This window comes from Mus caroli, unplaced genomic scaffold, assembly GCF_978045245.1.
Source record: "Mus caroli unplaced genomic scaffold, Mus_caroli_1 scaffold_6, whole genome shotgun sequence".
In the NCBI taxonomy this organism is placed as follows: Eukaryota; Metazoa; Chordata; class Mammalia; order Rodentia; family Muridae; genus Mus; species Mus caroli.
Window position 1 is genome coordinate 1610331 of NW_028227261.1, and position 23495 is coordinate 1633825.

The following is a 23495-nucleotide window of genomic DNA, read 5'->3' on the forward strand; positions in this document are numbered from 1 at the left end:
GTCCTATTGGCCAGCCTGTAGGCTCTTCTGCTCCTGCAGCTCCAGGGCCCCAGCTCAAGCTCTGCCCATGAGCAGAGGAGATAAGTGTTTATGGCTACATTTTATTTATTGTTTGCCATTTACTTCTTTATTTTTGTACTTTGAATGCTTAGGTAAATGTGATGTCAAGCAACATCCCAGCCACAGCCTTTGTCTGTTTGTTTGTTTGTTTGTTTTAAAGAAACCACACTGCTCTCCGCTCACCTGAACCCCCAGGGAGCTGGACGTGCAGTTCCCAGGCGCTGAGGAGTTCAGAGTGATGAAAGGTGGCACCCACGTGTTGAATCAAACAGTGGTTTGCCATTGCTGGGAAGATCTTTGAGAGTCAGTAGTCTTTGAGGAAAGCAGGGCTCCTCGGCACTGTGGGTGGCCTCCTAACGTCAGCTGAAGGCCTCATGGGAAGTGACAGAGGCCTCTCAAGAAGGAGAGATTGTCCCTCCTGACTCCAGACTGCAACCTCAGCTCTTCCGGGATTTCCATACCAGCACACCTGCCAGGGCTGCAGTCACATGAGCCAGCTGCTTGAAATAAATCGTGCCATTCACCTGTGCAAACAGACGCATGAATGCTCAGAGTGTATACAGATTACAGCATACATACACAGACACGGAGCTGTGCATTCATGAATACACTCGCACACACATACATGAATAGATCAACTATTGCACAAACATGCATGAGAATATCCAGACTATTTCACACATACAATATATACCCAGCATACAGCATACACACAGAGTTAGGCACAGAAATATGCATCTGTGAACACACATGTACCAGAATATAGAACACGCATAAACATGAGCATATGCAAATCATAACATACACACATCCACAGAGGCACACAGGCATGTATGAACACATTTGTATACTTGTGCATATGCATATATAACAATGTATATACACAGACACATACATATGTAATAAATATGTATTGTATATATGTATAACAATATATATGCATATATACAGATACACACACACACACACACACACACATATATATATATATATATAATGCACGAGTATTTGAAGACTACAGCACACACATGTGCATAAATGTATAAATAGCATACATTCAATTGACTTTTTTTCCCCTGGAAACTGGATTGGCTTTGATTTTTGATTTTTTTGAGGAAGAGTCTCATTGCAGTCTTTCTGTTTCAGCCTCCTAAATGCTGAGCTTATAGGTGTGAGCAACCACGTCTGGCTCCAGCTAGATTTTCTGAAACCTGGTAAAGAAGAAGAGGTAGTCAACCTTTCAAGAATACAAATAAAATTTTAATCCTTGCAACAAAACCTCAGCAAAGCCCAGACTTGGAAATCAATCCCAGGTTACCAACAGCACTCGGGTTTCAGGACCTGCTGTGAACCCCCATGTGGCTAGCTAAGCAGTCTAGAGACTCCATCAACTGCCAGATCTTGGTGTCTGGAATGGGTTGTGACTGGCTGTATGGCTGAGAGGTACGTGGAAGCAGCTCCCGACCTGGCGTTCTGGTCATTCCCTGCGTCAGTCCCTGCTTCTTGGGATGCTCTAGAAGTGCCAGGGTTCAGTGTGTTTTGTAGAGTGGAGAAACATCAGCTCCCCAGTGCCCCAGGCATTCATGCATATATACAAACACCCATACGTTGCATTCCCGCATGGGCTGGCAAGAGAGCATGCTCATTATTGAGCACACAGGTACAATACATACATGTCTGCACACAGAGGTATTGTAAAACAACAGCTCTGTGCTCAAGTCAGCCCTACCTCTACCTGGCCCCACAATGACCACTACATAGCTGTAAAAATTAGTTCTAGTTCAAACTCAATCTTGCAGCAGGAACTCCTAAACATGGTAGGGTGGGGAGATGGGTAAGATGCAGGACCTCCCAGAGCCTGGAGGCTTCTTGGATAGTGATGTGTTAAGCCTTGGGCTCTGCTCCATTCCCGCTGGACAGCATGTCTTCAGAATGCGTCCATGTGGCCCTCCGCTGCCTTTGTCCCCAGATCCTCAGAATGGTGACCTTAAGAAATGGGCTGAAGCCAGACGGTGGTAGCACATGCCTTTAATCCCAGCACTTGGGAGGCAGAGGCAGGTGGATTTCTGAGTTCGAGGCCAGCCTGGTCTACAAAGTGAGTTCCAGGACAGCCAAGGCTATACAAAGAAACCCTGTCTTGAAAAACCAAAAACTAAAAAATATATATATAAAATAAAGAAATGGGCTAAAATATCAGGGTTCAGACCCCATTGGCTGTGTATTCTGTATTTGATGCCTGGTCACATATGGAGACAGCAGAATGTTAGAGTTGTCTATTCTTCTGACATGTGGGTCATCACACCATCAGGGTGAGCCTCTAGTTTCTTGGTCTAGTTTCTCTGGAAAGAGTTAAGAATATTCTGGACCCTCTTCTTTCCCAAAGGGCTCTCTTTTTTTCTTCAGCAGGCTGCACAGAGACAGTCCAGTTGAGGGTTTTGGGGAGCACAGCCTGCTCCTGGCCTGACTCTGCCCAGACTCCATCCTGAGCCATAAGCATCCAGGACCTAAGCTTTTCTCGTATCCATGGCTCTCTGCTGTTTTGAGGTCAAAGGACTCACTCCAGGGACTACCTATGCAGATGGTACCAAGAGAATCAGTCCACTCTCGCAGGAGATAGACAATGTGGTACTAACCACATTGGCCTCTATGGATGGCCCCCTCCCTTTCCCCTTCTAGTCAGTCCCTCTCTGCTCCAGACCTTAACAGAGCTAGAGTCTGAATAACTTCAGTGTTTCTACTGGGACTTCATGAAGCCAAAGCCATTTCTTCCATCAGGGTTACACAATCAATTTTAATTTTACTGTCTCTCTCCCCATTGTGGGACGAGTGAGACCTTCTACCCCTTGGCCACAGACAGAGACATTACGCAGGATAAAGCCATGGAGAAGATAAAGGGGCCTCATCTAGGAGGGGAGCTGGAAACAGGGCTTCCTGCTGAGAGAGGCTGCCTGAAAGAGCTGGGCGATGGGTCTGTTCTTCCCCCGGGGAAGCTGCTGCTCAAGATGCTTTTGAGACACTTGGGGATGTTCAGAGGTCGGAGTTCAGAGGGACACTGGAAAATACGGCTAGGCAGTGGGGCCTGCACAGCTGTGAGGCCCCACGGAAGCGGCCAGTCTTCTCAGTGGCTGCTCTCACCCTGGACAAGGATCTCCCTCTAGATAGCCTGGCTAGACTCTGAGTGGGCATCAGACAAAGTAAAGTTCTGGCTGTGACCTCAGGGACCACTCTTGAGTGCAGAGAGGTCATGGCTGCCTGTTGTTGTGGGAAATATTAAAAAAAAAAAAGTCTCATTCCTGCTCTTGGGTCGGCAACTCTCTGCCTCAGTGGCCTGGCCGGCCACGCACTGGCAGGCAGTAGCCAACCTGTTTTTATCTCATGGAGACTCTGACTCAGAGCTCCAAAATCTCTCCACTCGGTGCCCTAAGTTGCCACTGGTGGGTCACTACCACACCAACCCCATGCTTCAAAACCCCCACGGCCTTTACCGTGTATATCTGGCAAACCTACACTTTGCTGCCATACCTTTCTCTCTTACGCATGAAAGAAAACACAACACAAACTTACTCGATCGCTGGGCACAACTAAAATCCTAATCTTGTACGCTTTATTAAATCTATTCGCCTCTGGTGGCGAATCCTGACGGATCCACCATTGAAACCGGGCCACACTAGTAATTTTATCTTGTCCTCATGCTATCCCCCAATCAAAAGAACCTAACTCTCTCCTGCTTCCTCTCTCCCTCTGTCCAACCCGGAAGTCCCGCCTAACTCGCCCAGTGATTGGCCCTTATTCATAAGGGGATTGGATTCACAAGAAGTCACCTGAGTATGACTCATTCCTTGTCCAAACCCGTCCCAGGAGAGATGAATTAACATCAAAATACAAACAACACCAGGCCCATCCACAATACTCTCTTGAGTGACAAGGTGGCCCACAATGTGGGGCTCAGCAGGACCAGTTCTGAGGACCATAATCAACACGGGGAAGACAGTAGTGAGGCAACCTTGGCTTTTCACCAGTGGGAACCCTGCTAAGTGGTTTAACAAGTGCTATGACTTCAGAATGGGTTTTCTCTTAAGTGCCTGGTAAAGCCTGGCCCCAGGATGGTAGGCTGAACTGGACTGACATGCTGGAATGGACCCCGCGGGGTGGCTGGGCAAAGGTGAAGGCCTTTCCCAAGAAAGTGAGCTCTGCTGAGAACTGAGTTCACACCAGTGAGGGCAGCTGCCGGGAGAAGCTGCCAACCCCCTGGTCTGTCTCCTCTGCAAGCTCTACTTACCCTGCCTCCTGCCAGAGGTCAGAGCAGCATGGCCGCTTGCCAGAAGCTGGACCAGTTCTCAGAGTCCCAGCTGCCAAAACCGGAAGCCAAACGAGCCTCTATGTCCATGGTCACTCAGTCTTGGGATTTCTACTCCAGTCACAGGAAACACACCAAGATGGTGGAACTGGCCTTGGACCTGAGACGGGTGGCTGATGGCTGATCCTCATTGTCCCTTTGCCTACATTTGGGAATCACTTAGGAGACTGAAGCTTTTGGAGAGGATTAAGGGCAGGGGAAGACCCACCTGTGAATTGGGGTCCTGAGGAGAGCCAGATAAGCTCAGGAATTTGTCTGCTTTCTCTGCTCCCTGATCTGCTGAGATATGAATAAGCAGCCCTCTGCTCCTGGTGCCACAGCCGCACATCTCGCAGTTCCGTGCTTCCTTTATGGAATGGATAACACCCTCGAATCACGAGCTGAAAGAAGTCATTTTTCAATCACAGCAACCAGAAAAGCGGCTGACTCAAACCCCAGCTGAATGGCCCTTCGTGGTGCTCCATTGAGGCCTCCCACCCCCAAGCCCTGATCTGCAGGTTAACCAACCATTCCTCCTATAAATCTTATGAGAAGCCTGAGCCCTGTCACAGGGCAGCAAGGAACTACCGGTGTGTTTGTCTCACTGGATACCATAAGCTGGGAAACTGTCAGCTCTCCCCAGGTCTAGCCTCAGCTCAGGTACCTGAAGCCATTCCGTCACAGTGTCCTGCTGCTGCTGCTGCTGCTGCTGCTGCTGCTGCTGCAGGGTTGTCCTCTGTGTGACATCCTCTGGTGCTGGTCTTTCACCTCAGGGACCTGAGGGTAGTGAGACTCCCAGCTGCACAAGTATCACCACTGTGAAGAACTTCAGCTTCTTCCTCGAAGATCCAGAGGCAACAGCAGTGCCTCCCTCCACTCAGACCAGAGGCAATGGATGCTGCAGTGGGATGGGAGACATGGCCACCCATCATTATCACCATCCTGTGCTAGCCTGAGCATGTCAGGGAGAGAAACACAGCCCTTGTTCCCTCAGAGTCTAGCCAGGACAGTGACAACAGGCTCACTTGAATCAATGGCCCCACTGAGAGATGTCACATGGGAGGATAAGGGTTATTGAAGCATGTCAGTAGAAACTTTAGCTTTGAAATGGACACAGGGGCTGGTGAGATGGCTCAGTAGTTAAGAGCACTGACTGTTCTTCTAGAGGTCCTGAGTTCAATTCCAGGCAACCACATGGTGGCTCACAACCATCTGTAATGGGATCTGACGCCCTCTTTTGGTGTGTCTGAAGATAGCTACAGTGTACTCATATACATTAAATAAACAATATTTTAAAGAGAGAGAGAGAGAGAGAGAGAGAGAGAGAGAGAGAGAGAGAGAAGGAAGGAAGGAAGGAAGGAAGGAAGGAAGGAAGGAAGGAAGGAAGGAAGGAAGGAGGTTGAAATAGACATAGAACTTTCTAGATGTCCCTCAGAGACCACTTATCTGGCAGGCCCTTTCCACTGTCTGTGAATTCCAGATCTGTGTTCTCCACACTCTGAGCTGTCCCTTTCCATGAACAGGACGAAGTGAACATGTCTAGGATTCTTGTCTCAGGAGTTAGTCTGTTCTGTGAATATCTACAATGGGTGTCCTCAGTGAAGATCCTTAGACTCCTGGTTTCCTCCTGTGAGGATCTACAATGGGTGTACATGGCAAAGTCCTTAGTCTCTTGGCTGCCCAAAAGGTCTTGATTCCATTTTGTCTTTTGGATTCACCCTTCTCAATGAATTGAGCTAAGTAAAATGGTTGTCCCATTAAAAACATTGTCTCAGAGTGGTGGTTTCAGCCTCTTAAGAGATTACACTTCCAAGGACACTCAGACATGGCATTCTTCCCCAGGTCCTGACAACTAAGTTGGGCAGGAGAATCAGGAATGACATAATTAGAGCTGGTTGACACCCTCAAACTCAGCATCCTTCAGGTGACCTTGTTCCGAGCCCCTGACCCATCTCCCTGTGTCTCTTCACTGCCACAGAGAAGTTCCCCTTCTTCATATGCCTCACACTACCACAGACAGCATCTAAGGTCACAGAGCTCAGCTCAGCTCAGCTCTGTGACCTTGGTAAGGGCAAGCTCCTCCTGTGGAAAACACAGACAGTGTGAAAATCTTGTTCAGAGGAAGAAGTCAGCTTAGAGACAGATGACAGGGTGGGCACATAAGATTGAAAGAACACACTGGTGGCCAGCAGGAGGCAAGTTTCAGCTCCAGCTGCTTCCTTCAGCTGTGGAAGCCACTTTGGGAATCTAGAGTCCCCCTCAGCATACCTTGGAGGAAGCTGAAGTGGCTGGTGTGGGTTCCAGCACGAGGGTAGACAGGACTGGAATGGGGAGGTAGAGAGGACGGGGTGGGGGGAATCTCTTCTCATGGTCTCTGTCCCGCTGAGCTGCAGCTGGGACCAGCTGGTCCTTCTGCTCCTAAACCCTGAGACTGGAGGGGGCATCCCCCTGCTGCAGCCTGGGAATGCTGTGGTGTGGCTGTCAGGCTCTGTGCTTCGGGGAGGCAGCCCTGCCCCTCCCACTGGAAATCTACCAGACAGATGCACTGGCTGGAGGGCATCAGGTTTCCGGAGGAGTCAATGTAGCAGACCACCCAGACACTGGGCAAGTGCACTGGGCAAGCTAACAGGATCTGTGGGCCAGGAGCGACCCATGGGGTGGTCACGGGGAGGGAGGACATGCCCTCCTCCTTTCAGCCTTTCAGGACTCCGGGAATGTCAGATTTGGGGAGGCAAAGGGCACACAGGAGGAGAAAGAGACACAGAGACAGATGGCAATGCTGGGTAACTGAGCACTTCCAGCCAAGCCTGAGGTGTTGTGTCTGCCCCCTGTGCCCCCCCCCACCCCGTTAGAAAACTAAGGAGTCCAGCTACCTGAGTTCCTCACTCATGGGTGTGGCTGCCACTCCTCGGCACCTGCCTCTGTCATTTTTCATGATCCCATACTTCCCTTCCTCCTCTGCCTTGGGCAGCCATTTATGGAATATGTGTATATATTATATGTATGTATTATTACACACACACACACACACACACACACACATATGTGATTTCTGTGGGCATATTCAATGTAGGTCCTGTGCTGTGTGCATGGTATGTGTTGTATGTGTGTGTATGTATGTGTATATATATATGTATATGTGTATATATGTTTTGTGTATGTGTGTATACATGTGTGTATATGTGCGTATATATGTGTGTATATATGTGTGTTTGTATATGGAAGTTATACAAACAGGTATGTATATTGTATGTACATATTATATTCTCTGCATACATGCTGTGTGTGTACTGTATGCCATGTGTATATGTATTCTGATCATATGTTCTGAGTATGTGTTGTGGGTACATGTATGTTGTGTGTACTTGTGCTGTATGCATATGTGTTATGTACATGTGTGCTGGGTGTGCATGTGTTGACCTTTTATATAGATTAGTACTGACCTCATGATGATGATGACCATGATGACAATAATGTTTGTCATTATTTATTTAGAATTTTTGCACAGGTCACATTTCATCTACATAAATAGGCTCTTTGTTTCTTTTAGGGATTTTGAGACAAGGTCTTGCTTATATAGGCTTAACTGGCTTTGAACTCTTAACTGGTGTTAAAGGCACAGGCCTTTATTATTTTTTTAAGATTTATTTATTTTATGTATGTAAGTACAATGTAGCTGTACAGATGATTTTGAGCCCTCATGTGGTTGTTGGAAATAGAATTTTAGGACCTTTGCTCACTCCAGTCGGGTCAACTCCGCTTGCTCAGGCGCAAAGAATTCGTTATTATTATGCTGTCGTTAGTTATGAGTTATTATTAAGTACACTGTAGCTGACTTCAGACACACCAGAAGAGGGTGGCAGATCTCATTACAGGTGGTTGTGAGCCAGCATGTGGTTACTGGGATTTGAACTCAAGACCTTCAGAAGAGTAGTCAGTGCTCTTACCCCCTGAGCTATCTCACCAGCCCAGGCACAGGGCTTTAATCTTCAAAGTCCCTGTACCTTGGTTTCCTCCTTTGCATCTGACAGAAGCAGCTGGTGGTCACAGCTCTCCAACAGTTATAAAATGGTGAGGGGTACACTTGTCTTACTGCCGGTCTCAGCAAGAATGTTTCAAAACTCTAGTGAGGTGCCTGTGATAGGTTAGTTAGAATCAGACTTACCCAGGGTCTTTGCTGTGTAAGCCAGACTACCAGCCCTGTCTCAACCTATTTCCCCATTGGTGGGCTGGGATTATGTATGTTACTATGGATCTGGCTTCTACATGGGTCCTGGGATCCAAACATGGGTCAGTGGGGTAGCATGGCAAACATTTCCATCCACAATTAAGGCATCAGCAGATCTGGTGTCCCATGAGGAACTAGAAAGATGTGACATAAAGTCTTTCAAGTGACACAAGAGGAACCGGGTTTGCTACTGTTGGCCTACAACCCCAGCATTTGAAAGGCAGAGGCAGGAACATCACAAATTCAAAGCCAACACTCTACCTAGTCAGTCTCAAAAAACAATTTTTTTTTTGAACAGAGCATTTTCTCCGTTTGTTACATCCTAGAAAGTCCTATTTAAAATAGGCAACGTCTGCCTCTTGGAAGAACTTGTCTGCAGTCCACACAGGCAGAGGACTCTGTGGGGAACGGCGGCTTTTATTTGTTCTTCATGACGTATATAGCTTTCTGTTTTCTTTTCGGCCAAGCTTGACCCTTAGCATCTATCTAGAAAAATGTCTACTTTATCTCAAAGCCTTAAACCCCTCGCCCAAATGTATGTTTCATCTCATACAGTGAAAACCAAGAAATGTAACAGAGGCAGAGAGGGGGCCAGTGTCCGTGATGCTGAAGCCGGGGGCCTTAGACAGGCAGGACTCCTGAGCCAGAGAGAGCAGATTCAGTGTGTAAACAGGACCTTCCTGATGGAAACTGACCAGTCTCATGCTTACATGGAAAGCAGATAAATTTGTTTAGTTAGGGTTACTCTTGCTAAGATGAAACATCACAACCAAACACAAGTTGGGAGGAAAGGATTTATTTGGCTTACACTTATACATCACTGTTCATCATCAGGACAGGAACTTCAACAGGGCAAGAACCTGGAGGCAGGAGCTGATGCAGAGGCCACGGAGGAGTGCTACTTACTGGCTTGCTGCCCATCGCTTGCTCAGCCTGCTTTCTTTCTTTCTTTTTTTTTTTTTAAGGTTTATTTATCTTATGTATATGAGTACACTGTCGCTGTTACAGGTGGTTGTGAGCCACCATGTGGTTGCTGGGAATTGAACTCAGGACCTCTGGAAGAGCAGTCAGTGCTCTTCACTGCTGAGCCTTCTCTCCAGCCCTCAGCCTGCTTTCTTATAAAACTCAGGACAATTGTAAGTGGGAATGGCCCCGCCTACAATCAGCTGGGGCCTCCCCCACCCATCTCTAATTAAGAAAATGCCCTACAGCAGATCTTATGGAGGCATTTCCTCAGCTGAGGTTCCTTCCTTTTGATGACTCTAGCTTGTGTCAAGCTGACATAAAACTAGCCAGCACAGTAGCCTAAACAAAACCCCACAGAATTGGAAAGACATGCTATACTTCAAAGCACGTTACAGCTGGGATAATTTTAATCCCAGCACTCTGGAAGCATAGGCAGAGGCAGAGGCAGAGGCAGAGGCAGAGGCAGAGGCAGAGGCAGAGGCAGAGGCAGAGGCAGAGGCAGAGGCAGAGGCAGAGGCAGAGGCAGAGGCAGAGGCAGAGGCAGAGGCAGAGGCAGAGGCAGAGGCAGAGGCAGAGGCAGAGGCAGAGGCAGAGGCAGGTGTATAGCCATGAGTACGAGGCTAGCCTGGTCTACAAGCTGCAGGCCAACCAGGGGATCTGATGTCTTCTTCTGACCTGGAAGAGCATGGGGTACATACACATGCAAAGCAGGCAAAACCTTCACACATATTTAATAAATAAATAGCACCTTCAACACATAAATACTAGCCCCATAAGTTTTCCGTTTTGAAAAGATTTTGTTTATGACTACGTTTGTGTTTTTATATGAGTGTGCACCCTGTGTACAAAGGAACCCAAAGAGGTCATCAGATTTCTGAACCTGGAGTTTGTAGTTGATATACAACCACCCGATGTGGGTGCTGAGAATTGAACCCAGGACCTCAGGACCTCTATCAAGAGCAGCCAGTGTTGTTAACCACTGAGCCATTGCTCCAGCCCCTTAACTTTGTCTTAAAGATGGGCTTTCTGCTGTGCTGTCCTAACTTGCTCCCAACTTCTGGGTGCATGTGACCCCCTTGCCTTGCCTCTTGAGTAGCTGGGGCCATTGATGTATATTTCAGTCTAAACATAAATACATAAGATTTTTAGAGAAAAACATAATAGGAAGCTTTGTGTTAGGCAAGGATTTTTTAAAGTGTAACAGAAATGCAAACAATTTGTAAGTGAAAAAAATGTAGGGCGTTATTAAAATGTGGATTCCTTAAAAACACGGGGGTGTCGGAGTCAGTGTGGAGCAGGGGGTGGCTTGGTTGGTACAGGACCAGAAGATGGGAAGCTCTGGGTCTGCCTGCAGCACTGAATAAATCCTGGAGGGGGTGTGCGTACTTGTAATCCTAAACACAAGATAGCGAGTTATCTTCAGTTACAAACACAGCCAGTTCAAAGCTATCCTGGGCTACATGAGACCCTCTTTTATTGTTTTAAAAAGACATGAGAAAATGTAAAGATGGGTCAGGGTGAAGTTCCATGGTGGAGTAATTGCTTAGCACTTGTAAGACCTGGATTAACTTCCCCAGGACTGGGCTGCTGCGATGACAATCCCCAGGACCCACGCGGTAGAAGGAAAGAATAAGCTGTTAGAAACTGTCTTTTGGCTTCTGCTCAAGCGTATGACATGTGCACACCCACATGTATATATGTTAAATACATACAATAGAAAGAAAATTTTAAATTCCACAGAATACCAAAAACAATTGAGAGAAAAGGCAAGCGGTACGCAAAGAGAACTTACCTATACCCCACGCAGGTGCCTGGTGTGGCAGAGGGGAGGGGAGGGTCCTGCCTAGGATCCTTGATAATCTGTGAGAACATCACTCAGGCTCCTCACTCTGAACAGACCCACATTCTGATGCTGTTCGACACAGTTTCATCTTAATGAAATCCCACTTTCCAGGCTCTGAGCCTCTCTCCAGAGGCACATACTGGCTACAGTCCTAGCTGGGCCCGCTGCCCTGCTCTGAGCTACACTCATTCTCTGGTCAAGCCCCTATCACCATTCCTGGGGCAAACTGGGTAGGGGGATCCCCTATTCCCTCACACCTCCACTAGAACAGTTGGCCAGCTGTGGGTCAGCACAAGGACTACAGTACACAGAGCCTATCCTCCAGGCTTCCTGAAGCCACCCATCAGGTGGACCTCCAGAAGAGGCCTTGCTCCTCACTGCTGCCAAGAACTGCACGGAGAGGCAGCTGGGCCAGTGCCTGGGCGCCTTTTGGAAGACATCCACCTTTGAGGCGAAAGGGCGAACGATCCCAGTGTGGTCACGCTGGCAGAGAAGGGAAGAGAAATAGCACTGCCTTTATAGGGGAGTCAGCTGAACACTTTACGTTCTTCCCAAATTGACTAAGCCGTTTTCACAACATAAAATGAGCAAAAATGTAATTATTTCAAGGTGTCCTTCACCTCGAACTCACTCAAGGCCCACAGCTGAGGGTTTTTTTTTTTTTAAGAAAAAACCATATATTTAAAGCAAATATTATCGCAAACGACTACTCTGTAATTTGAATTAATTGCTTTGGGTTTTTTCTGGAATAAAATCTTTAAGGCAAACCTATAAAAGCCTTGGAGCCTAGGGCAGCTGTTTCTGCCATGGCTCATTTGCAGGGAGTCCAGCATTACCCAACAGGTGACTGCGTGGGATCACAGGGTTATTTGGATAGAGGCTACAGTGAGGATAGCCCCCAACCCAACCGCAGTGTCCCTATTACACCTGGCTGGAGTCAAGGTGAGCCTCAGAGTGACCCAGACTCTACCCAGGAGGGTCTCAGGAGGGGCCTGCTTCAGCTTTATCATCTTTTTTTTTTTCCTCTGCAGGAAGAGGCTGCTTCAGCTGCCAGAGCTGCTGAATTCATCCAACTTAGGGTCCCATGTAGGACAGAAGATGCCAGAAGCTTGCTGGGAGAGCACTGCTCCTTGAACTACATGAAAACCTGTAGTGACTGAGCATGAGTTAAAGCAGGAGGATATTATGACAAGAGGAAGGTCTGGGAGACTCCCCTGTCCCAGGCTCCTCCCTTGGGGTCTCCTGCCCTCCTCAGAATGCCCAGGAAGCAGGAGGCTGGAAGACCAGAGTAGACAGTCACCACAAGGTCCTGGAGGGGCTCTGTCCTCTAGACCCAGATGCAAGAACTTCCGGGGGGGGGGGGCTGTGGTTATGGGGAAGATCACTCTGGGACCTCTGAGAGCTGTTTCACCAGAATGAGGGTGAAGAAGATTTGGGGTACAGGGCAAAGAAGTTACCGTCCATCCATGCCTTTGGGTTACATCCCTCCGCGCCTTTGGGTTACATCTCACTTCAGTGTATCATCTTCACAGATGTGCCTGCTCCTTCCCTTGCCTGTGTTGGGGCTGGAGTATCAGGGCTGTGACTCCCTCCTACAGGAACTAGCTGGGTCTGGAATCACAGCTGAAGTCTATATAAGTCCTAGAGAACACAGAGAGCAAGAGAAAAATTGCCCTGGGCTGGAGGATAGAGCACCCTAAACTCAGGGTTAATAAGAATGTTCCTGGGAGGAGTGTGGGAGTTGCTATAATCAGCAATTTAGACTGGCAGTATGCGATGAGCATATAAATCCCGAGCTCCCCTTCACTTCCCCATGGAGCAACTAACTGTCCTTCTCTTCTGTTAGCAAAACTCCCAAGGTTTATTCTCCAGAGCTGCAGAGACAGCCAGACTCCTCCAGTGGCTCTCTGGAAGATCCCCTGGGAGACCAAATGAGTTCCTCAAGATGACAGCATTCAGGATCCACCACCCAGTGATGGAGCTCAAATATGGACGCAACCAGCCCTGAATCTGAGAGCCAGTCAAGGGGAGACAGACATCTGGCATATGCATGTCCTATACGAGGACAGGAAAGTACCACAACCCTCAAGTTGCAAAATTCAAGGACGGAGAACATAAAGTGGAAGATCACCAATAGTATGTTTTAAGAAAATTGCCAAAAGTTAAAGTTTCCACTGCAGATGGAAAGAGATACCCACTCTAGGACACACACTCGGGAAAACATGGAAACACCTCAGGCAGAAGATTCTATGCTTTTCCAAGAGAAAAAGCAAGTCACACAAAACCTGAGGCAGTGGAATCTCCCTCAGCTCCCCTGGAAGAAAAACAATGCTGACCAACACTCTAGCTCTGAATGAAAAATTTGTCTCTACACACTAGAATTCTATTCCCAGCTCAACTATCCATCAGCTATTGCTGGGGAAAGATGCCTTCTGACATGTGAAGTCCTAAGAGTTATATCCTAAACCTTTCCTGGGCCAAGTCCTCATCCCCTCTGTGTCCTCAGTGCACTCTTAACTTTGTAGCCTACTATTCAGCCTTGCCTTTCCATAAAGATGTGACCTCAAGCAAAACTGGAGGCCCTTCTAATTGGGTCACTGCTGTATTCTTGTGGCCTGTAACTGCATAGTACATAAGTGGTGTGCAATGACTTTTTGCCTCTGTGTATGTGTACCATGGAGGCCAGAGGAGGGCCTTAGATCCCCTAGTTACAGAAGCTTGCGAACCACCATGTGGGTGCAGCAAGTGCTCTTAAGAGCTAAGTCATCTCTCCAGCTCTTGCAGTGACTCTTGAAGAATAAAAGCTGCACAATTCAATCTGTTGGGCACCTGATCTGGGTCAGCGATATTTTCCTGTGTTTCCCCCAATGAACCTCTGCCATCATCGTCTGGAGGCTGAAGATACACTAGGTGTATGGCTCACCTGCTCTCAGGCCTAGAACTGCCACCTGCCACACAGGGGACATCACTACTTTCTCAGTTGTTCCTTGCAGCCAAAATCTACATTCTGTCTTGGTAGCTTTGCCTCTTCTGGGCATTTTTTTTTTTTTAAGTCACACACCATGTGACCTTCAGCGACTGGCTCTATTTAACTCTTCATGGAATTGCCAGGGTTCATGCACACTGGGGTCAGGGTTAGGGTTATAATAACACTCTTTTACTCGTGGCTGATTGGTAACCCACAGGGAGTGGGTGGAGCACTTTTTACTCACCCCTTAGAAACAGGTAGAAATGCTTTGATTTTGGTTAATTACATCCAAAGAAGGGACAGGTTAAGTTCAAACCTACACAGTAGAGCCCTCCAGCTGCAGGGGTAGCCGTAAAGAATACACTCACAGGCTCACCCTTTTCCTAAGTGTTGGACCTGGTGTCTGTAGGCTACTCTCCAAACTGTTCGAGGATGCTGGGACCATTCTGCATTTGTGTGGTCACTTTGAAAGCTAAAGCTTTGAACATGAGCGTGGAGTTGTGGAGCTTTTTCCTCTGGGCAGAGCATGGCCGTAGCTGTCCTGAACCCAGAGCAACTGTGATTACATATTAGAAACCCAGAAACCCTTGCAAGGTTGAACCTACTAACATTCTCTCAAGGTGGGAGGGTACTTAGGACCATAAAGGCATCATCACTCCCTTCCCTGGGATACAGATGCAGTTAACCAGTGCTCGGAGGGGAAGCTTTTAAGTTGCTTGTGATCCTGCCAGCAACCCCAGCCTTGATTTTGGTGGCTAGAAACCTCTGTAACACTAGTTCTAGGGGTCCGTCCTTAGTGCCATATTTGGGGTGAATAGCATTTGTTCATGTCTGTTGGGGAAAGTTAGAAGAAGAGTTCCTTACATATGAATGCTGATTTCTCATGGAATTATATTTTAATTAAAAAAAAACCCTCAAATGCTGAATAGTGATTTGTAAGTAACAAGTTTATTAGGGTCACACACTGTAACACTCATCTGGGGAAGTGAATGGTGACAGTTAAAGCTCGACTTTGTGTAGCCTGTACCATGGCTCACTACAGAATGTCTGCATCACAGGGCCCTCCACAAGGTAGTCATCCCTTCGTCCCTCTACCTCCCCTCAATCTGTCTCTCTGGATTTTCTGATTCTGGACATTTTGAACTGTGAGCCACAAGATGTGTGGCCTCTAATGACCAGAGTCATCTATTCACGCTTCGGAGGTCCATCCAATTTGTCTCATGTGGCCACACAGTAGTGCTCTACGGTACATCTATCCTGATTTTTCCTTTATCTCTTCGTGGCTTCAAAGTCCCTCGGTCATTTCAGCAGGGTTAAGCTTCTGTAGGGGAGCCTTCCCTCCATGGACCTCATTCTAAAACTCACCAGACCTGAGGGGTCGTGAGCAACAACCAGGAGTGGACCGAGCTCTTGGATCAAGCCCAGCCTTCTTCTTCCTCAACTGCAGAGGAAAAAGATGTTCTTGCCACATAGACCTGGCTCTGCCGGGGTGACCCAAGGCAAGATTGTTTCTATGACTTGAGTCAAACTGAAGAGCATCCAGGATGCTAGAGAGAGGGTGTTCTTGCTCCCTCCCTCCCTCCCTCCCTCCCTCCCTCCCTCCCTCCCTCCCTCTCCCTCCTCTCTCTCTCTCTCTCTCTTGCTCTCACTCTCGCTCTTGCACACACACATACACACACATACACACACATACACACACACACACAAGGAGGGGGAGGGGAGGGGAGGGGAGGAGAGAGAGAGAGAGAGAGAGAGAGAGAGAGAGAGAGAGAGAGAGAGAGCGCACAATCTGATTGGGAAGGCAGCCTTCAATGAATGACATCACTCCCTGAACATAAATCTTGGTTTGTATGATTTATTTATGTTAAGAAACCCACATATGATGCCGAGTTTTCAATAGCTTTGTTTAAGTGATAGTTTTTCCTTTTTTTTTTTTTTTAGTGAAAGTTGGAGCGATGATAAACAGCTCCAGCTGTAAAAATTAAAGACGGAAGGGAAGCCAAGGTGATTATTACAGAGAAATGCTGAGTGGGGAGGGGTATCTGGCCCTTCCATCCTCAAAAATGAAAATTACCCTCTGCCACATCGTGCCATGAACAATTACCTGCTGTTTATTAATTAACCTCTTTTTAAAAGTGCTACATTTCTTCAAGAACTGTTATTTCTCTAATGTGAAAACTGGCTTATTCATGTTCACCAGAACCACCAGGTCCCATGTGCTCCGGGGCTTTGTGAACACTTAACGGACACTTATTTTTTTCTAGTGACACACTTTATAATTTAAAAAATGCCTTACTAGAAGCTCGAATACAGAATATATGCTAGTGTGTCAGAACGTGACCTCAGTGTGTTAGTCCCATGATGAGACCCCCAACGCTATTGGCATGATGAGATATGGGGGCTTCCCTCAACCCCAGGCAGCCACAGCTCAGCCCTGAGATGGGAGGTAGGGAAAGGGATTCCTGGATGCCCATGAATACTGGACTCAGGAAACCCGGAGCACAAGTGGCTGAGTTTATCCAGTTACAGGCAAACCTGCAGCTCAGGGGCTGTGAAACCCACACAGCTAAGGTTGTCTAAGATGAGTGAGACCCACTGCTGCCAGGACCATGAACCCCCACACAGGGTTCCAACTGCCAGCTCTTTGCCCAGCCAGGTGCTTTCCAGGGCTTCAGCTCAGAAGCTCTGAGGACAAACCCTAAGTTCTGCGAGAGGAATTGGGAAGTAGCAGGAGGGAAATCCTTGCCTCTGCTGTTCTTGATCTCCAGAACTGCAGAGAGCTCCTGGCAAGTGCGGCCTTCACCTAAAGGCTGTTGCTAAGGTACTGCCAGGGGCACCCACCCACTCACCCCATGTTACCAGGGAACAAGGCTCTGGAGAGCTGAGGAGCTGACAGAAGGTCCCAAAGAAGTGTGGTCTGATTAGATTACAGCTCCTCCCCCCCCCCCCCACACACACACATGTCCACACCCAGGACAACCTATCCTTAGACACAGCTCTGCCAGGTTAGGGCAGGGATGCAAGGAGTGTGTTTAAAAATCTTCTTTTCTGGGGAGATATAAACATGTACTCCCCCTTACAGGGCTCCAAACTGAATGGAATCCCACAGAAGTTCAACTTGGGGAACCAAGGAAGCACGGGTGGGGGGTTACTTAACTTAGAGTGTGACCCCAAAGTCCCACTCCAGCACGGATGATGTCTTCAGAGCTGCATAGACAGAACTGCCAGCCCCTTCAGTCCATCACCCAGTCTTTGGATTTCAGTCCCCCTGAGACTACGTGTAATTAGGGCAGAATTACATACAAAAGTTGGGAGTGGCCAGAATCTCCGATGTAAGGGCAATGAGCCTCCCCCATCCCACCCCACCCCCACTCTAACCTTCCACAAGTCGGATCTCAGTCAGGGGTCTCTTGTAAGTAATCAAGCTGCTGTAATAAAATGGCTCTATGTTGGCTTCAGCAGAGGACAGGACCCAACATACCCCTCCTCAGTAGGTACCAGCTTCTCTGCTGATGCCTGATATATATGTCATAATTATGAAAGCCATGACTGAGAAGATGCTCAAGCGGAGACCCGGTTATTTTTGCCCTGGTCCCTGGGCTCTATACACAGTAAATCCTCATTGAGGGTTGGAGAGAGACTGCTGAATGCGGGTGTGCCTTCTGCAGCTGGGTTACCTTCCTTTCCTGAGGATCCTCACTACCAGGCAAGAAGCCAGATTCCAGCTGTCAGGGGGACGGGGGCAGGATGTCAGCAAGCCAAGGTCACTTAGGATTCACCGTTGCCTCTGTCCTAGGCTTTTCCACGTTTCAGGGACTTGGGAACACGTCCCTGAAGGGCATGGCCCACTGACTCCAGCACCTTTAGTGACTCTGCAAAACTGGTAATTTTTCCCAGCCTCTGGCCATACTGGTCTCTGCTCTTTTCTTGCCAGCTCACAGAGCATGTCTCCAGGGCGGTGTTTGGCTGTTATTGGTTTAGTAGAAAGCAGAAGCGGGAGGCAGAGTCCATTTGGGCATCTCCCTGGCCATCCCAGCCCTCCCTCAGTGTCTGGATCAGAAGTCTTGGTGCAGAGGGAAATACGGGGTAGTTTTACAGAGGGAGTCCTCTTCTTTTGCTGACCAGGACTCCCACCTTCTCGCAGATGGAGAACTTCTTCAGAAGATTAATTCTAGATTGGTCCATCTCTGTACCCATCACACATTTCAGGCCAAGGCAGTCAATGGGAGCTGGGGTGAAGTGAATGTCTGTGCAGAGGACCAGTGTTCTCTGAATAAGCTGTTCCAGCTAGAACTTTCCGGCAGCCCGCACAACCCCCACTCACCTTCTTTAGGCTATGGAGAGCTGGATGGAGAGGCCTTGTTGTTAATTTTTATCTTTTCTGGCAACTCTATTTTGGACAAGGACAGATTAACAAAACAAATCTTCTCCCATGCCAAGAGAGGACACTCTCAGCTCCTCTACCCAACACGGAATGAGGAAGGTAGGAGGGAGGGAGCCGGGAGTGCACAGGGATATGCGCATCGCCCCACAGGCACATGGGAAAATTCCTCTCCGAGCACCACTTCTTTTAGGCTTAAACTGTGGCTCACGAGGGTGGGCTGTGCCTGCTAGCCCTCAGCCTGGCCCTGGAACTAACCGTTCTTGCCTGCCAATCACACAGAACTCTGAAGAGAACGATGAATGGCCCCAAGTCACAGAAGGGTAACCGGAGGAGAAGAATTACCTAGGGCTTCCACCCAACAGTTGCAGCTGTGGGGTGCAGCACCACACAATTCCAAACGCAAAATTTGGTTTCCAAACTGAATGTCTGCTGTACGGGGCGAGTCGCCCCTGAATCACTAAGTAGTAGATGACTCTGTAAAACGAAATGTAGTTTCGGATTCAACATGAGTTGAGAAGACTAGGTTGCCTTGCTCCACACAGCTTTGGACTTCACTGCGCATGGAAGGCAGGCTCCCGCACTGTGGCTCCGGAGGCTAGAAAGACTCACAGCTTGGCACTTTCGTTGCTGCCAGGGTCCTCCTCGCTTGCGCTCGCTAAAAGCGGGAGCATCCTAGGCTGGCAGCGCCCAGGAGCCGCGAGCGGGTGCCACGCGGCTTCAATGGGCTCAGCGCACTCCTGGGCTCCAGGGCTTCAAGGCATTACCTGCAACGAAGTTGCTGCTGGTGAGCATGGGTGGAGGGAAGGGAACTACTAGCTGCACCGCTGTATGGTCCGGGACTAGCACATGCCTCAAGGACTCTCTGGGTGAGAGCCACAGATCTAGATTCGTTGGTGGGTTTTGGAAGGGTTGGGAAATAAAGGGGAACAGCGTGGGAAACCGATTCCGTTTATTGCTCTCCCAGTGGCCGCAGCCCCAGTGCAGTTGTAAGAGCCCGGGGCTTCTCTGCATTGGATCCAACGCAAAGTGCTCTTCGGGCAGGAAGGAATCCTAAGGGGCTTCCTATGCCTTCTGGAGAGCGTTTTCCCCGCAAGATATAAAAGCCAACTCCCTTCTGAACTCAAACGGGGAAGAGGGTGAGGGAATTCAGGCCCGATCTCTGTGTTTTACAACAAAACAAAACAGTTCCCTCACCATGTCCTCACAGTCTACACGACCAAGTGTGCAGGCGAATCAACTCCTAGTCCTCACCACTGCAGGGGCTCAGGACAGAGAAATTCTGCTGGAACCCCTTAGGGACTGTAAGTATACCTACCTACATAGGCCTCTAGGATGTGGCCAGTGAAAAGGGGACACACGTCACCCCTTGATACAAAGAAGTCCTTTTCTGAACATTGTTTGTTCGAAATCGGCTACAAAGGTTGCATTCCTGGGAAGTCTTGGTGGAGAGCACCCCATACCTTCCAGAGACCCACTTTGGAACCAGAAACTGGTATTGACCTTGGGAGGTCCCAAAATCTTCAGAAAGAACCCCTTGGATAGAAATTCTGAACACTGTCTTTCTGTTCAGAAGGTCATCCAGGTTTCCTGAGCTAGGAGGGTAGACCGGCAAAGGGGAATTTGAAAATGGCTCCAGGGCAGAGCATATAAAATGGAGAGTGGGTTCTGGAGACCCCCCCCCCCCCCGTTTAGGAGCCATTCCCCAGGCCTGCATGGGTCCCAAGCACCAGGTCAGAACCTATCTGCAGGCAGGAAGGTGACTCCCTGCCCCTGTCTAGGCTCCAACTACCACCTCCACCAAAGGCAAGGAACATGAAAACACACTCCCATGGTGAGGAGACCCTCATTCATCCGGGCTTGTGCCAAGGTTGGGTGAGGACCAGTAGTCTGACAAAGATCCCACTGCCAGGTTGCCTGGAAAGCACACGCACACGTGGCAAAGCAAAGAGAGGTGCTTTTGTTTTCTTTGCTCTCAGAGGGGAGGTTGTGACTGAGCACGTGGAGGCTGAAGTACATAGAGGAAAGAGGACAAGAGACTGTGGTGGTACAGCAGACACATCTAGGCAGGCTTACAAGGGGCTGGGGTGAATCCCCACCCCAATATCAGTGGTAAAGGTACCAATTCTGACCCCTGCACCTCTCCACAGGCTGGCTTCCCCTAGGAAGCCTAGGACTGGGTGTGGCTACAGAAAGGGACTTTGTAGAGCATAGTAGTAGGAAGGAACTAGAAGAGTCGGTGCTCCCTAAGTGACGGAGGACCACTCCCTTAACCTGGTCCTTCTCCAGTCCCCAAGAATGATCTGATGTGGTTCTACAGCCTCTTTCTCCGTTGGCTTGAAGGGGTGGGCATCCCTGGTCTGGAGCATAACAGAAGTCGGTGGGTGGAAGTCTCTCCACTAGCATACCCCTGCCCTCCCAGCAATGAAGCTGGTTCTCGAACTTGGCCATATTAGCAGTTGTCAGGCGCAGGGATTTACTCCAAACACAGACTGGAAGTGGGCTGCGCTTCTCACTACAGAGTCTATGGTCCCCAAACTTCCCAGAGCTTGACTGGATTTTAAAATGGTTCTTGAAATATTTAGTAATCACTGTTCCCCAAGAGGACCTCCACTACTTGTCCCCCTAAATGTCAACTCCCATTCCTGCCGAAAAATTTCTTGGTGGGATGGAAATACAAGGCAGACTCCGAGGGGACCTCGGTCTGATTTTCCCTGCCTTTCCACTCTCCTTGAGGAATTCTTCATGTCTGACCGCTCAGCTTCTAAGTCTGGCCACGTGGGGGCAGGGCCTGGCCAGGGCCAGGGCCAGGGCTCTCCCAGACCCGAAGGTCCTGCACCCAGGAGTCATCGCAGCACCTGGGAGGTTCCTGGTCAGCCTTGGTTCCCAGGCTTCCTCCCCAAGCAGGTCGTCCCCTTAGCTCAGACAGTGGCAGCCAAGAGCAGGAAAGACTTGCTATGGTCAGTTGCCAACACCTCCACTGGCAAGGGTCAGCTCCCTGCTCTTATCTTAGTCTGATCTGGTCCACTCTGGCCAGAATTCTGTGTCCCCCTGAGCAGTGAGGGGACCAGAAGGAGGACTCAAGCAAACTGGACACTCCAGAATTAGGACTGTTATGCCTCTGCCTCTCTCTCTCTCTCTCTCTCTGTCTCTGTCTCTCTCTCTCTCTCTCTCTCTCTCTCTCTCTCTCTCTCTCTTTCTCTCTCTCTCTCTCTCTCTCTCTGTGTGTGTGTGTGGGGGGGTGGTGGGGGTGGTGGTGGCTGGCAGCCTTCAGGACTAGAGTAAAAGAGGCCAGGACTGGGCTAGAGTAGAGGAAGATCAGGGTCCCTCCTTAGCAGAGCTCTTTATTAGCATCCCCCCCACCAGTTCTCCAAATCTCAAGGGACACCTGGGGTGCTACACCTAAAGGTGACCTTGAGCCTTCTCTGCTGTGTTACTTAAGCCAGGTTAAGCCCACGGGCTAGAGGCCACTGGGACAGAATCTCCTGTGTTGCTGGGCTCTGTCACTACCCGGTGTGGGTGAGCAGGCCCTCCAAGACCTACCAGCTGCAGTGCTGCCTTAGTCTGCCTTGGAAGTCCCTCACCACGAACCCCAGAGCCTAGTACTATAAACTGAGTGGATCTGTGACTCGGCCCAGGTAGAGACTGAGAAAGGGGGATGAGCCAGGCCTTCCCACAACAGGGCCTCCATCTGTGCAGTCAGCTGGGTGCAGGGCTAGGCACCCAAAGCGGTGGGCTCCTCAGATGCGTCTTAATTTTCGCAGGGAAGTGACTCCTTAGGCAGTCAGCGCTGCTGCCGCTGCCGCCAGTTCTGAGGCTTTTCTCTGGGGTAGTTTACGGGCCCAGCAGCACTCTCCATTAGGTGAGGGAATCTATAGGGAGGACTCTCTGGGGGATTGCTGTTTTAACCGGATTTCGGTGTGCAGATTTCAGTACTAGGAAACCGGTGACAACAAAGAAGGGGTGAGACAACTGCGAGAAGCCCCACCTGGGAGGCAGAAAGACCCAAAAGGCGCCCACCCCTGCGAGGGCTCAGGTGACACCGTGACAGCTCTGAATATTGTTGCCTTAGAGGGACCTTGGATTTCGGAGAGGGCGCCCAGGGCAGTGACCCAGCCCGGCAGCGCCTCCGTTTGTTTCCAATTCAAACTCAAATCGTAGCCGTACTCGCAGGAGGAATCCACACTTGTCCCATTAGGCCTCTTAGTTGGGGCCACCCTGCTCTTGCCCAGCCAGGCCCCTCGTCGGCCTGAGCTCCGAATGTGAAGGCTTCAGGGAGAGAGCGCCGGCTAGTTTCCTGCTCGCACTCCTCCACCTGTGCCTCGGGTTCTCCAACCCGAGCGGCACCTGGGCCGGGAGGAGCCGGAGGGGAGTGTCCCGAAAGGACCCCAGCTCCTGAAAGGGGCTAGCTCCGGCGCTTCCGCACCCGGTACTCACCTGGGGGCCGCGGCTGCAGCCCAACGGGGCGCGGAGACCGGAGCGCAGCGCACGGGCCCACCCCGGAGGTGCAGAGGTGCAGGACGCCCCGAGACGCCCAGGGCAAGATGCCGGCCTTGGCACGGCTGCCCCCCGACGCGGGGCGCGCTAGCCTCAGCCGCCGCGCCCGACTGAGGACCGACGGCTCCAGCGCCACTCGGCGTCCCGGGCGGTGGCAGAGCTTGGAGCTGGCGGCGCCTCGGCTGTTTGTTTTTGAGCCGCGGAGCCCGAAGCTGC

General features: G+C 49.6%; 1 long non-coding RNA gene across 1 annotated transcript; it reads right to left on the bottom strand.

Annotated features, from left to right (window-relative positions):
- Positions 1-123: 123 nt before the first annotated feature.
- Positions 124-23461, bottom strand: LOC115030901 (uncharacterized). Its single transcript, XR_003836503.2, has 6 exons — positions 23220-23461; positions 12891-13074; positions 5061-5294; positions 4626-4797; positions 1116-1271; positions 124-584 (listed from the first exon to the last, which is right to left on the bottom strand). It is a non-coding gene; the product is annotated as an uncharacterized LOC115030901 (long non-coding RNA).
- Between the last annotated feature and the right edge of the window lie 34 nt (positions 23462-23495).